This window comes from Panthera tigris, chromosome A2 (genome assembly GCF_018350195.1).
Source record: "Panthera tigris isolate Pti1 chromosome A2, P.tigris_Pti1_mat1.1, whole genome shotgun sequence".
NCBI lineage: Eukaryota > Metazoa > Chordata > Mammalia > Carnivora > Felidae > Panthera > Panthera tigris.
Window position 1 is genome coordinate 89,258,807 of NC_056661.1, and position 18,131 is coordinate 89,276,937.

The following is an 18,131-nucleotide window of genomic DNA, read 5'->3' on the forward strand; positions in this document are numbered from 1 at the left end:
GATTCGGCTAAACAATGCCCACATAGATGGTAAACATTATTCCTGGATGTGTCTGGCAGTGTGTCTCTGGAAGAAATTAGCATTTGAATCAATGGACTGAGTAAAGAATATCGCCACCTTCTAAAAGTGGGTATTTTTCAATCTGTTGAGGTCCTGATAGAACAAAAAGGTGAGGAGAAGGATGAATTCACTCATTCTTGAGCTGAGACATCCTTCTTGTCCTGTCCTCAGACATTGGCACTCCTAATTCTTGGGTATTCAGATTCAGACTAGTGCTTGCATTATCGGCTCCATATCACCCCCCAATTATCAGGCCTTCAGATTCCAACTAATTATACCACTCCCTTCCTGGGTTCTGCAGCTTGACGGCAGATCGTGGGACTTCTTGGCCTCCATAACTATGTGAGCCAGTTCTTATAATTAATCTCATATATATTCTTTTGCTTCTGTTTTCCAAAGAAATCTGACTAATACAATCATGTTGCATGTTTTATTGTTTTTTTTTCCCCTTTATTCTATTAATGTGATGTATTACATTGGTTGATTTTTGTATGTTGAACCACCCTGGCATTCTTGGGATAAAATCTCACTAGGACAAGGTATATAATAATTTTAAGATGATGGTAACTTTGGTTTGTTAGCGCTTTATTGAGGATGTTTATAATTACATTTATTAGTATTATTTGTGGTTTTCTCGTGACGTTTTTGTCTGGCAGTGATTTCTGGTTTCATTACATGCTGGTCATGAGAGAAAATAATTTGCATGATTTCTGTCTGTTTATATTTATTGAGAATTGTGTTGTGATCTAACGTATGGTCTATCTTAGAGAATACTGAAGTACCCAATTGTTATTATCAAACTATTTCTTCTTTTAAGTGTATCAATTTTTACTTAATATGTTTTGGGACTGTTATTTAGTACACATATGTTTATAATTATTTTATCTTCTTAATGAATTGATCCTTTTATCACTATATATTATTCTTCTTTGTCTCTTAAAGAAGATTCTGACATAGAATATTACCAGACATAGAATTCTTGGTTGACAGTTTTTAGTCTTTCAAGACTTCATATATGTTCTCCCGCTATCTCTAGCCTCTGTGATTTCTGCTGAAATATTTGCTGTTCATCTCTTTAAGGACTTATTATATGTGACTACTCCCTCCCTTTAGCTGGGTTCACAATTGTCTTTTTACACTTTTGGTGGTTGGGTTTTTTTGTTGCTGTCATTGGAATATCTGCACTCTTTATCGCATACAGTCTCTGAAGTTTCTGTTCCTGTAGCTTAGGGTCAGCTAGTGTTTTGACAGGCACTTCCTTTGACAACTGGAGTCAAAATAAAATAGAAAATGATAGACAAAGAAAGAAAAGGAAAATGAGAAAAACAGTCTCTCAGTATTTGCAACGTGGCTCTGAGATGGGGCACTCCTTCAATGCTTAGCCAGGTCACGTAAAATGGCCTCAGGCTCATTGCTTTCACTGAGCTTAACATTCAACCAGAGGTGAAAGCTTAAGGACAACTCAGGTCTCTCTGAGAGTCTGTATTCTGCCCAGGACATACGCATGATTTCCAAATTCTCTGGTATACATAATGTCTTCAATATCCTAATTACCTAAAGAAACTCTCTCTCAACTTTGTCCTCTAAGACTCTGGGCATGGTTATTGTTTGCCTCAACTGTGAACTTCTGCCCAGATTGCAGTGATTTGTTTATTTATGTTACCATGTTTTTGAGGAATGAGGAATAACCATTGTCCCCTCCTAAGAAAGTTCTAGGTAGGTAAAACAGTATGGCCCTAGACAAGTAAACACAGACACAGTTTTTTGAGAATATGATCTTCTCTGTTCTATCTGGAACCAAGGACCAAGGGCCCCCACTAGCAACATGAGCCGCTGCTGCTTTGATTCCGATCAAGTAAGAGTAGATGGTAAAGCTAGGACAAGTAAAAATGCTGTAAAGCTTTCCAACCATTTAAAAATAGGTTTTTTCTTCATTTAGCATTTACTTTCTTGCCATAAATCTTTTATTATTTTTCAGATTTCTGACAAAGTTGGTTCTGACAATTTTCACTTGATATCTCAATTTGAAGAACATGACCTTGGAGCTGCCTGGTCGACCATTCCCATTCATGACTATTTCTATTGACCATTTTTGATTGTGTCCCAACTTTTCCTGAATCATTTGTCATTTTACCTTTAACCTAGGCCTAAATATATTCATTCATACATCAGTATTCCACTACCTTCTTAAATTTAGGGACTATCCCAAACCTGACATATGCTTACCTAAGACCATCCTAACATGACATATCATGGGTGGTCATGGATATTTAGTAAATGAGCTAACAAGTGTGACATATAGTTGACTATAACAAACAAAAAGGCTAAATATATTTTATCATATGTAAATTTATCATTTAATCAGGATATAACAAATGGCAATATCATATTCAGAGTTTGAAATCAAATAAATTTGGTGACTAAAAGAATTTTATCATGGATTATGAAGCTAGTAAAGTTGCATTCATCAGATTGTAGACACACCCAAAAATATGTTTCACAATTTGTATCCCTTGGATTATAGCTCTAATCACTAAGGCATAATCTCTGTGAAGACAAATATTTTTTATGCCGAAAATAGCAGCAATAGGCTTTCAAAAATTCAAAAATTAAAATTGAACAACATACTTTATGATTGAAATTTTGTATTTTGATCAGTGTTTGGATTCGATTTAATTTTTTGGAAAAATAGTTTTAAATATAGAAATTTAACTTACCTTAATGATAATGGATTTATTAGCAGCATCTGTTTTTATAACGTATTTAAAGAACTTAAGAAAAAAGGACTACATTGTAAAAACAGATGCTGCTAGAAATATTTTGATTTTCATACTCCAAAATGTTTTTAGGTCTAGCAAATTATTTTATGAATATTGTCACTTGTTCTTCTCAGTTTCAAATCAAATCACGTAATCATTTGCAAGATATTACAGCAGCAGTAGCTATAATATATAAGGAAGTTTTTTTATTCCTTATTATATATTTACTACGTATGATTTCATATATTTACATTTATATGATATTTATACATTCAATTATTCAAATATTTTGTTTTATCATTTAACTTGAACACTAGATAAATGGTACATTTCTTAACTTCAGATTTCATGTAGATCTTGCAAACTTACCTAAAAGCAAAAAAAAGAGGTTAGAGTGGGAGAGAGCCAAAGCATAAGAGACTGTTAAAAACTGCGAACAAACTGAGGGTTGATGGGGGGTGGGAGGGAGGGGAGGGTGGGTGATGGGTATTGAGGAGGGCACCTTTTGGGATGAGCACTGGGTGTTGTATGGAAACCAATTTGACAATAAATTTCATATATTAAATAAATAAATAAATAAATAAAGCAATAACAAAATCTTTATTAGTGTCACAGTACAACATGTGGGTTTTTATGGTTTCTGAATTATATCATTGGTATGATCACTAACTTACCAGTAAACTATTTTCGAATTTTAAGAATTATATGACTAATTAGTAAAAAGAAGGTAATTTTAATTCTATGTAAAATAAAATTAAGCTTAAATCTTAATTGTTTTGGCTCTAATATAACTATGAAAACAATAGGTGTAATAAAAGGAAGAAATAAAAAAGAGAAAACTCAACTATTGAGCTTTTAGAAACTAATTAATTATATAGATATAGACATAGATATATGGATAGATAATTAAAGACAATTTTTGTTGCCGTTGCTCAATGTTCCCATAGGAGACATATTTACATTTATTATACTTCAGAATTAACATGCAAACACAGATACACATGCACACATAGACACATGTACACATCCCCGATACTCTAATTCTATACCCCAGAATTTTAAAAATTATTTCCTGAATGGAAAATTATAAAAGGTCAGTGTAAACATTCAAGAAGGATATACAACAAACAGAACAACAATTCCCCTGCATATTATGGTGTATCTTACACAAACAACACTTCTCTAATAATGAGTAGCTAATCTAAATAAGACAAAAAAAATTCCATATAAAAGCATTAGAGAGCTTCCAAGGTTGGTAGCCTTTAAAGAGTCAATATTCTAGGTAGAAAAAATGTAGTCACTAAGGGGAACTTCATATTCCAAGGGTGTAATTTGTAAGCAGTCTACATTGAGCGACTGGTCAACAAAGGTTAAGCAGTCTCTTAGGATTGAAGAGGTAGAAATTGAATTTCTGTGATACCAAGTCACCTAGGGATGGAAGGGTCAAGATCTAAGTGAAAAGGAAAATACAGGAAACAGGTTACTAAGATTAAAGCTCTCTTTCAAGGTCATAAGCCAATGAGAAGCAGCAACCCAGAGTCTGAGAACCTAAATGGCGTTTAGCGATCTCAGCGCTGGTGCGTGAAAACGAACAGAGTAGAATTACATTCCACCACGAGGATGACCAATTTAACTCTTTAGGATCTTAGCTGGAATCATAAAAGAGACATCCTAGGAACAATTGTGAATCATCTTTGGATCAGGCATCAATAACTGGAATCTCACCCCATTTCATCCCAAATCCTGATTGATGGAGATCGGCTTCCAAAAGAACTGCTTGGTAGATGTTTGAAGCCTTTGAAGATTTTCACACAAAATATTCGATATTCAATTAAAAATCACAGGAATAGAAAAATAGATTTAAAAAAAAGTAGACCAAATAAATAATAGAAACAAACATACGGATGATCCAGGTGGTCATCTGACATTCAAATAGTATTGTCAAGGAAATAAATGATAAAAGAGATCATTTGAGCAGAACGCACAAAATCACATGGGAATGAAGCTGAAATTCTAGAACTGAGAAATATAATAGCTGATGCTAAGAATTCAATAAATGGGTTTATCAGCAGCTTGGATCCAACTGAAGGAGGGTTAAAAAAGCAAAATGCAGTCAGTAAAAGATTCACAGATAGCAGTATAGAGATTTAAAAGGATAAATTACAGCAAAAACCATGAATTAGATTGGGTTCTGTGAAGAAGTCTAATATACATGTAAGGTGGAAATCTAGAAATGGAAGAAAAGGGATATTTAAAAGGGTTTTAGGGTTTTTTTGGAAAATACTTGCAACTAAAATTTTTGTAAAAAAAAACACTTTTGCATTTTGGAAAGTGCAGTCAGTTCTTTAAAATATAATGGTTGGGGCACCTGAGTGGTTCAGTTGGTTGGGTGACCGACTTCAGCTCAGGTCATGATGTCACAGTTCGTGAGTTTGAGCCCCATGTCAGGCTCTGTGCTAACAGCTAAGGGCCTGGAACCTGCTTCAGATTCTGTGTCTTCCTCTCTTTCTCTACCCCTTCCCTGCTCATGCTCTGTGTCTCTCTGTCTCTCAATAATAAATACACGTTAAAAAAAAATAAAGAAAAAAACAAAAAACTATGAGGATGTATTATTTAAAAAATATATATATGTATATAATGGTTGAGGGGCACTTGGATGGCTCAGTCAGTTAAGTGTCCAACTTTGGCTCAGGTCAGGATCTCACAGCTCATGAGTTCAAGCCCCACATCCGGCTCTATGCTGACAGCTCAGAGCCTGGAGCCTGCTTCTGATTCTATGTCTCCTTCTCTCTGCCCCTCCCCTGCTCACACTCTGGCTCTCAAAAATGAATAAAATGTTTAAAAATAAAATAAAATAATAAAAAATAATGGTTGAATGTTCAAAGTCAAGGAAGACATTAGCCACAGTTGCAATAATTACTGTAAACATCAGTTTAGCATCCAGACCTATTGTTCCAGCAAAGCAGCTCTCCCGAATATTTTTAACGACAACTTTTTCTCAAAATACAAGCTGATTGCTTTTTAAAAAAGACGAAAGATTTATGCGATCTGAAGAGAAACCAGAGCATTAAACTGATTGCTTTTTAGATGCCGGTTCAATACAGCAACATCAGAATTGAAAATGCTAAAAACCTAAATGAATCCTAAAAGCATCTGAAGTAGGGGAAAAGATACATTCCATTAGAATTAAGTGGCTTTTAAATAAATGGGAATTAGTGTTGATTTATTTCAACATTATACTATATAACAATGAGAAATACATTTTACATGCAGCACTAATTAGTATCTACAGACATAATGTTGAGGGAAATAAGGTGAGATTATGTGGTAATAATAGTTAGGGTCCTGAGTTTTGATATGTAGTTACTAAAAGAAGCATGAGATAATTTAATTGTTAGTACTATTCAATAATTTGATCTGATTAGTGATTAAAGGGTATGTTTACTTTGAGACAAATATTGAAGTATGCGCTTATGATTTGGGTACTTTCTGAATACATATTATATTTCAATGAAACGTAATATTTAAAGAAATAAAATACCTCACTTTACTTTCTGGTTCCACCCAATGCTGTATATCACTCTACAAAATCCTCAGCTCTGTACATACGTATACAGCTGCTTTTTTTTTTAATTTTTAATGTTTACTTTGAGAGAGACAGAGTGTAAGCATGGGAGGGGCAGAGAGAGGGAAACACAGGATTCAAAGCAGGCTGCAAGCTCTGAGCTGTCAGGACTGAGCTGGATGTGGGCCTTGAACTCACAAACCATGAGATCATGACCTGAGCTGAAGTCAGACACTTAACCAACTGAGCCACCCAGGCACCGCATACATATATAGCTATTTAATGAGATTATCAAATGAGATCTTATTTTGCATTTTCTTTATGTATATGTATAAAACGGCTTTAAAAACTTTTGTAACAGGTGCAGAACAGTCCGTTGTAGAGATATACCTTTTTTTCCCCCTCAATCCCTCTATTTTCAGGGGCGCTTGTATTATTCACAATTTTCATCTTTGTTTTTTACTAATCTTAAAAAATCTAATTTTCACACCTAACCCTCCATTCCACTGAAGGTAAAGGTCTTTCCTCCTCCAAACCAAACTTCTACAAAAGGCACTCACTGTAGTGACCATCTGTCTCTTCATTCACCCTGTCCTGTCCCTTACCTACCCAAGGAAGTTTAGCTTCTGGTCCCATTATTCCAGCCAAGCAGTTCTTATTCTTCACAAGGAAATAGCATTTCTTTTCCGTTTCAAGTTATCTCTGCGTAACCATTTCTTCCCTTTGTAATCGCTGTCGTCCTTCGATTTTAATGAAAATAAGCATTTCAAGTTTTCCTCCTATTAGTTCCTCCTTCTAAGTGTCTTTTTTGACTCACCATAGTACAACAATTTGTTATAGGTATTGATGCACCACACAGCTAATTTGGGCCCCCCTCTGTTTCACATTTTCTATCTGAGGGATATAATTAATTTCTGTGGTGTAAAATATTATATATCTGCTCACCACCCCGCAGACCTATATTCAACAGCTGCTTTTTGTCCCCTTTTGAATATCTCAAAAATAATTGAGAATCAACATATCTAAGGCTCAACCTAGCATCCTTTCAGAGTGGTGTGTTTAAATAAATATTCCCCATATCCATTCGGTTAAGAAAGCCAGGTATTATGGCATCATTTTTTGACATTTATCATTCTCAAAGCTTGTGTAAGTACACAGACACACACGTTTAGTGAATCCTTATACCGTGAATCCCTTACTTGCCAGTGTCCGTTTCCTTTCTAGTCCCCATAACCACTAACTCTCCCTGGACCACTAAGACAATTCAGACAAAGAGCTACTCAAAACGTGTCTTCCCTTAGGAGGCAGGCATAATGTTTCCAAAAGTTGACCTCTGTCATCCACCCAGGATGAAATTCTTCATTGTTCTTGTTACTCATGGGATAAAGAATAGTTACTCTTAAGATAAAGAATGAGACTTACGACATAACGTTTGTGACTATACATAGAGTTACATGTAGTTGTTTTCTGTTATTTACATTCTCATTTATATTCAGAGAATTAGATTTATAAAATATGAATACACATAATAGCAGCAAAGTACTAAGTTATAGTGGGGGTTAAGTAATATACATAAAGTGTATAAAAAGTTCTTAAGATAAAGTCTAGTACTTAATAAGCATTGAGGTATGTTATCATTATAATCATATTGCTATGAAGGTTAACACAAAACACATAGACTTAATAGCTTGACTAAAATATATTATAAGGATAATTTAAACTGCTCACAAGTTTTAACCATCACACCAAATGTAGAACTCGTCCTCATGTAGGATGAGATTTCAAGAGAGTAAGATTATTATCATTATTTTCATCATCTTAATCATATCCTGAAGAAGCATTTTAAATATATTTTGAGGTATCTGTCAAACAAATGGATTGACATGCTTACTATAAGGGAGAAAAGAGCAGGTAAGCGTATTGTTTAACATGTTATATAAGATTAAATGAAATATTTAATTTCTCTGGGTAAGAAGTGGTAAGGTAATTCCGTAAGACAGACAATATGTAGTAGCAAGTGTATTAAAATTGTCAAACAATACCCAATATTGTAATCTAGGTCTTTATTATTGTACTTTGTGAGGTGATATTACCCAGGAGGATCTTTGAGCTTTTATTTTTGCCATCCTACAGTAACAAGAAATTTGTCAACATCAAAAGCTAACAACCATTGACATACATCTCTTCTTATCCACTAACAAACATCTCTTCTTATCCATCTTTATAGAACTTTTAAACATTAGCCATAGCTGAAACTTGGCAGACTCTCGAATGAGTCTATAGATTTTGTGATGATCCAAAAATTATTTGAAATATCGAAAGAGATACATCTTAGTATAACTTTGTAGTATTTCTTCAATACAGTTTGAAAAATATGATATTGATTTCTCCTTGGCTATGGTGAGATGATGCCTTGTGTAGCTTACAGTCAGTCTTCAAGAGTGTGTTAAGCAACATTTCTATCCTTAGATAGTCTTCACTTTATATTGTGCCATATTTACCCTGCGGCATTTTCTTAACGAGGTTATTTTCTATGTCCGACTAACATAAATTGCTTAATTAATTTCCCTCACATCATTAAAAGCAATGAACTCCATTAATGTTACTGAGACTGAAAATAAATACAATGTTAGAAAGTTGAAACAATCATGAATCTCACTGTAGAAATTGCTTTGAATAAAATAGTCCAAATAGTATTGGCCTATTTAGTGTAAATTATTAACACTGAAACTCAGACAACTTGGGTTATGACCTAGAGTCCAATACCCATAGCTATAGTGAATATAGACAGATCGGATTTTTTTAAAGTTTATTTATATATTTTGAGAAAGAGCATGAGTGGGGAAGGGGCAGAGGGAGAGGAAGAGAAGAGAATCCAAAGCAGCCTCCGCACTGTCAGCACAGAGCCCAATGTGGGGCCCAGACTCACAAACCAGGAGTTCATGACCTAAGCCGAAATCAAGAGTCAGATGTTTAAACAACTGAGCCACAGGGGCACCCCTACAGATTGTTAACTCAATACAGGTTTCATTATCTTTATTTGCATAATAAAGATAATGGTTAGATTTTAAAGAATCATAGAGAAAAACAAAGATATCAAAAATTGGTTTGAATGTTTAAAAGTAAGGACTTGGTGAGCTCCAGAGATGATCAACCTTAAATAGGGTCAAAAGATTGATAAATAATTATTTTACCAGTAAATCTGTATTTCACAAAATAATTTTTTTTAAAGAACTGTACACAAAAATAGCAAAAATATAAAGTGGGTCCAAATGATTTATTGATTTATCACTGTCATGTTAACAGTTTTTTCTCTGGAAATTTTCAGAAGAAGCAGAGGGAATGATATCAAAATTATGGATGCCACAAGGCTTGTATATCATGTTGGCTTTTGTATCTCAGACTCCTTTGTCGAGGATGAAGTGTCAATCACACTGTCGCGTGAGAATGAAACATGACACTGAAAATAAATCAAATCTGAAAACCTGAATCTCATTTTACACCCAAGCCAACAACAACAAAAAATGACTTTTTAATAAGTAATATAAATAAATAGTGAGAGAAAAAGCTAAAACTACTAATTTGGTAGTAATGTAGCGTGTACGTTGTATATACACACAAATACCACGATAAATATACCACTGTTTTCTTTATTCACTCATCTATCCATGGACCCTTGGGTTGCTTCCATGTCTTGGCTATTATAAATAATGCTGCAGTAAACATACGGTGCATAAATCTTTTCAAATTAGTGTTTTTATTTTCTTTGCATAAATATCCAGTAGGGAAATTACTGGATCATATGGTATTTCTATTTTTAAGTTTTTGAGGAATCACTGTACTATTTTTCACAGTGGCTGCACCTGTTTACATTCCCACCAACAGTGGACAAGGGCTGCCTTTTCTCCACACCCTCGCTAACATTTGTTATTTGTCTTTTTCATATTAGCTACCTGACAGGTGAAAAGTAGTATCTCATTTGGTTTTGATTTCTATTTCCCTGATGATAAGTGATGTTGAGAAGCTTTTCATGGGTCTGTTGACCATCTGTATGTCTTCTTTCGAAAAATGTCTATTCAGCTCCTCTGCCCATTTTTTAACAGGATTTTCCTAGGGTTGAGTTGTGTAAGTTCTTTATATATTTTGGATATTAACCCCACATTGAATATATCATTTTAAAATATCTTCTCCCATTCAGTAGGTGGCTTTCATTTTGGCAATGTTTTCCTTTGCTGTGCAAAAATTTTTAATTTGGGTGTAGTCCCACTCATTGGTTTTTGCTTTTTTTCCCCTTGCCTAAGGAGACATGTCTTAAAAAAAATGTTGCTAAGGTGGATGTCAAAGAAATTACTGCCTATGATTTCTTCTAGGAGTTTTATGATTTCAGGTCTCACATTCAGGTCTTTTTTCGATTTTGAGTTTATTTTTATGCATAGTGTTAGAAAGTGGACCGGTTTCATTCTTTCACATGTAGCTGCTCCGTTTTCCCAATACCATTTGTTGGGAAACAAGACTGTCTTTTTCTCATTTCATGTTCTTGTGTCCCTTGTTCTAGATTAATTGGCCATAAAGTTGTGAGTTTATTTCAGGGCTCTCTATCTTACTCCACTGATCCATGTGCTTATTTTTCTGTCAGTACCATATTATTTTGGTGACTACAGCTCCATAGTATATCTTGAAATCTTGAATTGTGATACTTCCTGCTTTGTTCTTCTTTCTCAAGATTACTTGCGCTCTTCAGGATCTTTTGTGGTTCCATACAATTTAGGATTATTTATTCTAGTTCTGTTAACAATGTTGTTGCTAGGGGCACCTGCTTGTCTCGGTCATTTGAGTGTTTGATTCTTGATTTCAGCTCAGGTCATGATCCCAGGACTGTGGGATCAAGCTCTGTGTTGGGCTCTCTACTGATCATGGAGTCTGCTTAAGATTCTCTCTCTCTCTCTCTCTCTCTCTCTCTCTCTCTGCCTCTCTCTCTCAAAAAAATGTTGTTGGTATTTTGCTAGGGATTCCTTGAATCTGCAGATTGCTTGGGTGGTATGGACATGTTAACAATATTTGCTCCTCCAGTCCACGAGCAAGAATACTTTTCCATTTGTTTGTATCACTTTCAGTTTGTTTCATTGATGTCTTATAGTTTTTAGAGTGCAAGTCTTTTACCTCCTTGGTTAAATTTATTCCTAGGTATTTTATTATTTAAGTGCAATTATAAATGAATGTTGTTGTGCTTTCCCTTTCTGTTACTTTGTTTTTAGTGTGTAGAAGTATAACAGATTTCAGTATATTAATTTTGTATCATGCAACTTTACGATATTCATTTATTAGTTCCAATAATTTTTTGGCAGAATCTTTAGGGTTTTCTATATATACTACCATGTCATTGCAAATAGTGGGAGTTTAACTCCTTCCTTATCATTTTGAATGCCTTTTATTGTTGTTGTTGTTGTTGTTGTTGTTGTTGTTGTCTGATTGCTATGGCTAGGACTTCCAGTACTGTGTGAGATAAAAGTGATGAGAGTGGACATCCTTGTCTTGTTTCAGTTTTTCACTATTTAAAACAGTTTTTTTAACGTTTATTTATTATTGAGAGACAGAGAAAGAGCATGAGCATGGGAGGGGCAGAGACGGGGAGACACAGAATCCGAAGCAGGTTCCAGGCTCTGAGCTGTCAGCCCAGAGCCGGATGGGGGGCTCAAACTCGCAAACCGTGAGTTCATGACCTGAGCTGAAGTCAGACGCTCAACCCACTGAGCCACCCAGGTGCCCCCAGTGTCTCACTATTAAGGATGATTTTAGCTGTGAGTTTTTCATATATGACCTTTTTTTATGTTGAAATATGTTCCCTCTAACTGTACTTTGTGGAGAATTTTATCATGAACAGGTCTTGGATTTTGTCGAATGCTTTTTGTGTGTGTGTCTATTTAAATAGTCATATGTTTTTTATCCTCTCTTCTCTTAATGTGATGTATCAGGTTGATGGAGTTGTAAATACTGAACCACCCTTGTATTCCTAGAGTAAATCTGACTTGATGATGATGATTTTTTAAAGTATTGTTAAATTTAGTTTGCTAATATTTTATTGAGATTTTTTGCGTCAGTGTTCCTCAAAGATACTGGCCAGTAGTTTTCTTTTCTTTCCTTTCTTTATTTTTTTTTTCATGTCTTCATCTGGTTTTGATATCAGGGTTATGGGGGTTTGTATAATGAATTTGGAAGCTGACCTTTCTCTTCTACTTTCTTGGAATAATTTGAGAGTAATAAGCATTAACTGTTTTTTACATGTTTGGTAGAAATCGTCCATGAAGCCATTTGGCTTAGCTCTTTTTGTTGGAAGGTTTTTTTGTTCTGTATTGTTTTAATTGTTGATTCAAATTTTATTACTAGTAGTTGGTCTGTTCAAATTTTCTGTGTTTTCCTGATTTAGTTTCAGAAGATTATATGTTTCTAGGAATTTATTCATTTCTTCTAGGTTGTCCAATTTTTGGCATATAATTTTTAAAATATCCTCTTATAATCCTTTGTATTCTGTGGTGTCATTTGTTATATCCTCCATTTCTGACTTGAGTATTCCCTTTTTTTCTTGTTGAATCTGGCTAAAGGTTTGTCAGTGTTGTTTATCTTTTCAAGGAACCTGCTCCTGGCTTCATTGATCTTTTCTATTCCTTTTTTTTTTTTTTAAGTTTCTGTTTCATTTACTTTTGCTCTAATCTTGATTATTCCCTTTTTTTTTTTCTATAAGCTTTGGATTTGTTCTTCTTTGGCTACCTCTTTTATGGGTAAAAGTTCATAAATAATTTTAAGCAAACATTGAGTTAAAACATAAATAAATCTCTCAAAAATCATAAATATTATATGTCCAAGCTCTCTGAAGTACTAAAACACTAAAAATATATATGAAAGTGTGATTAACGTTGTATCTGCTACTGTTATTGCAGACCGATTTATTTCTTTTTTATCTGTATAGTCATTTAAATCTTACTGACATATAGAAATACCTATGTTTAGAAATAGAACACCGACTTAATGATTCTGAGTTGGCAAGTCTAGAATGATTTTAAATTTATGTTTATTGCGGGAAATAAAGGGTTGTTTGAGCCTTCCATATTAGTTTATATTTAGGGTTTGATGGCTATTCTTAAATAAATAGCCAGGGAAATTCTGTTTTGTAATGTCACTGTTTGTAATTTGGAACTGAAATGTCTCAAGCCCATAGCATTTATTCCATCCTGGAACTCTAGTCTACTTCTTACCACATTTACTTAGTTATATAGAGGGTGTTTGGCCCCAGTTTACTAATCATATCAGTATGTCTACTTAGCATCAGAATGTGCAAAAGGTTTTTTAGCCCAGAATATAAGAAGCTAGCTTTGTATATTTCATTTCCAACTTGGTACATTTGGCTAATTCACTAATTTGCTCTATCCCACAAACCTGAACTAAAGTTTATGTCCCATCCTCCCCTTTCCATTCAACAAGTTGGGTCTCTTACCCTTTACATATCTCTTTACTTAGCTGGAAAAAATGGCATATATACTATATATACAACTGCATGTTACATATACTATATGTATAATTAATAAAAGAAACCAAATGCCTGTGTGTAATAGCATATACATATCATTAGAACATAATCTGTCTTAATATGGTCAAATTTTAATTCAAACTATTTTTGGGAATTTTTATGTTTCTTTTCATTATTTGATTATCAACCTGTTCTTACAACTTTTTATATTCTCAACTTATTTGAGTAAGTTATAATTATTTTTCAGTGTTGGATCCCAAACTGTAACAATTTGAACACTCGGAGGCCCTATTGGCTTACTCTTTATCCTTTCAAAATTATCATAGAGATTTTTAGTTTCTTAGCAGTAAGCATATAATCCAGATGTACTTTGCTTTTTTTTTTCTTACATCACAACATGGAATGAGCTTCTCTCTAATAATAGAAATTCCTTTTAATGATTTTTTTAATGTTAATTTATTTTTGAGAGTGAGAGAGAGACAGAGTGTTAATGGAGGACGGGCAGAGAGAAGGAGACACAGAATCTGAAACAGGCTCCAGGCTGTGAGCTGTAAGCACAGAGCCCAAAGCAGGGCTCAAATCCACGAACCGCAAGATCATGACCTGAGCGGAAGTCGGTCGCTTAACTGACTAAGCCACCTAGAAGCACCCCTAGAAGTTTCTTTTGAAGGAAAATAGTATCTCATATCAATCTTAGTGATAGAGACATACAACAGATTTATTTTATTTAATAAACATTTATGGAGCATATGATACAATAAGGTTTTTCATGCAGGTACAACTAAATAAGACTCCTTTGCTCTTGATTTTATTTTAAAATTGAGTTAATGTGGAATTACTTTATAATTTATTTTTGTTACTATTTTTGCTTTTGTTGCATTTATTATTATTTTTCAGAATACTGTATTCATTTCTATTTATAGCACATAATATATAAAGGGTTTAGGGTCATACTGTAATATTAATATTTGCGTAATTTTATTTTTCAAGAATGGATACATGTTTTAGGGCTGAAGGTCATAATTTCCTTTTATCAGTTTTTGTAAGCTAGAAATTTACCCCAAGGAAAAAATGTGTTATCACTAATGTAGGCAGTATTACTTAGCTTGTCAAGGCATGTTGCTTCAAATTCCAGGGTAGCTCTGAAATATCTGGAAGAATTGGAAACTAATGATATGCCTTTTGGTGTAGCAAGTTGACATGTTGATAGATTAGGTATTCCCAACAAAACATCACTGTAATTACACTGTAATCACAAGGGTCAATGTGCAGATCTTCTTTTTTGATCATGCTTTATGTCTTCTGCCTTGTTTAATCAGTAATTTATTATGGAAATCTTATCTTTAGAGATTGAAGCTCATCTCCTACCCCATTTATTGGCCTGACTAGACCTAGATAGCAAGTAAAAATAGGAAGAAACACACACACACGGGCACACACACACACACACAAGTAGGCTACCAGGTATTTCTTTTTCTTTGTGTTACTCCATATGTATTTGTTTATTTGTTTTGAGTTTTGTTGGGAAGAAGGAAATAAAAAGGAGATTGGCAATTGCATTGCTCCAAATTCAAAACCTGCAGAGAAGATTTGCTGAGGGCATTTTCTCTAGTTATCTGGTAAGAGGTGCAGAAAAAATAATAGTTTAATCTTTTTTCCCTGAGTAATTAATGAATTGACCCTTGGATAGTGGTAAATAAGCTATTATAATATTAAATTGGATAAATGTGCCCAAATTCTTCATAAATGGAAATCAAAAATATAATTCTCACAACACGTCAGGTGTACTCTCACAGTAGGAAGTTTACAAATTACATTTAGTGATATGCTGCTTAATTCCACTCATAGAAAACTTGATATCGATATAGTATTGAAAACTAATTTTGAGTTTTTAACAGTATAAAATTTGAGGATATTAAAATATTTTTGCTAGGGTTTATTTGCGTGGCATTAGTGACCACATACGTTGGGAACAGGCAAATATATACTGTGGTCTCATTAGTTTTTTCACTAACTAGCATATCATTTTAATTTGCCGTTGTCTTAGTTTCTTTTGCCACAAAAGGTGATTGCTGAGGTAGGCTATATATAATATGTTTTCATATTTGATCATTTTGCTTTTAAGTTTTTCAAGATCTCCTGGGGGAGGTGTGTCTGTAAGAGAAGCAAAGGCTGATTTAAGATGGTAAAATGGTTATATTTTGGCTGTAGTGCAAAATATAAAAGAAATTGATCCTCAGTTTAACTTGTCAATCCTTGTTATCTGTTCTGCAACACATAAGAGATATGCACACTAAAAATATGTCAGGCTGCAAAGTAGTCACCAATTAAAAGTAAAGAAAAAGAAAGTTGCCATCTATTCAGTGTTACTGTCCAGATCAGACCTGGCTTAGATTATTACTATTAAGAACTGTATTATTCCTGCATTTCCCCCTTAATATTAACTTTAGTGATCTCCAGCCTATATATATACTTTTTTCTTCTTAAAGTATTCGAGCCCCAATTCCATGTCAAATAAATAGCTTTTGAAACCTAATCATCTAGATATTTAATCATAAATATTTCTCATCCATATATTTCCATAGTTATTGTTGTCACTCTAGTCTACTAAATATAAGGTGTTCAAATTTTGGCTTTCACTCACACATTGAGCTTCTACTTATTTCTAGCATTGGGGGGTATTTTATGATCAAATTTGGCCTCAATCCATTAACCATGAGCTTATGTTCTTACCCCCCAAAATTACATATTTACATTTAAACCAACATGTATGACAGAATAGAATATTGTGTGGATGGAGTGTGGCTAGGTTACTGATAGCACAGGATTCTCAACCTTCGTTAGCATGAGCAAGGGAAATTGTACAGGAAGTAGAACCAAGCTGGCACCAGGAGACTAGTTGCATATGAGATCCAGATAAAATCTTGAATCCCCCAACCAGTTTCATGGCCTAGAAAAATCCAAATCTCCCTTGAATTTTGTGCTAATTTTTTCAGTGCTTTCATTCTTCTGGCCTCCTCTCCTTCTTGGGTGGTAACTTCTTTAACCATCACCTTTGTTCTGCTCCGTGTTGAGAGTCACATGAATTTTAGTGGATTTCTTTTGTTCTCTCAATCAAAACATATTCACACAAAACATTCATTTCTTTTTAGATTTACTCAATATTTGGGGGGGGGGGCATTTGGATGGAGTCAGATCATGCATCAAAAAGGCTAAGCCATCTTTATTAAACTCACATTTGTTGCTTCCTTTTCTCTTCTCCCTCTCCTACTATTATGCAGAGCAATCGGGCTACATCTTTATTTCATGCCCGCGTGACTGAGGTACACAGCAGAAAAAATGCTCATTTGTGCAGTGCACCCGAGAACAGTGTTGTGCTTACGGATAATTTTCTTTTTACAGAGACACTATGTAATGAGGATTTACTAGTGTACTGAGCCAGATCCAAACCTGATCACAAAGAGGAGAGAGGAGTTGTAATGAACATCCCTGTATAATTTTATGAGCCAATCCAAGTCGAATCTTTTAGCAAGAGCAGTACCAAAGCAGCGAGGTTTTCAAGAAGCACGCTGAGATTAAGACATTTGCATTGTATTCCAACATCAGATCTCAAAAGAAACAGATCATGTTACTTATAATCAAAAGTGGATCAGTATTCCAGTCATGATATTAGGTACACTGTCTTTCCCATAAGGGTGGATGTTTACTGCCTCTTACTCACTGTAGTATGTGTAGTACAGGAGGGATTTACTTTATTCTTTATTTCTCTATTCCCTCAGAATACAGAATGACTGATATGACTGTGTGTCAGAGGGGCCCATCCCAGTTGGTGAGTCTTTTTTTTATAATTTAACTATATTTTTTTAATGTTTTTAAAAATTTACATCCAAATTAGCATATAGTGAAACAATGATTTCAGGAGTAGATTCCTTAATGCCCCTTACCCATTTAGCCCATCCCCCCTCCCACAACCCTTCCAGCAACCCTCTGTATGTTCTCCATATTTATGAGTCTCTTTTGTTTTGTCACCCTCCCTGTTCTTATATTATTTTTGTTTCCCTTCCCTTATGTTCATCTGTTTTGTCTCTTAAAGTCCTCATAGGAGTGAAGTCAGTTTGTGAGTTTTTATACCTAATTCCTAATCTCCCTCGTGAGCATTCTGCACAGGATCTTTGGAATAGAGCAATTGGATGCGGATTCACCACATGTCTGGGACTCCTAGAGT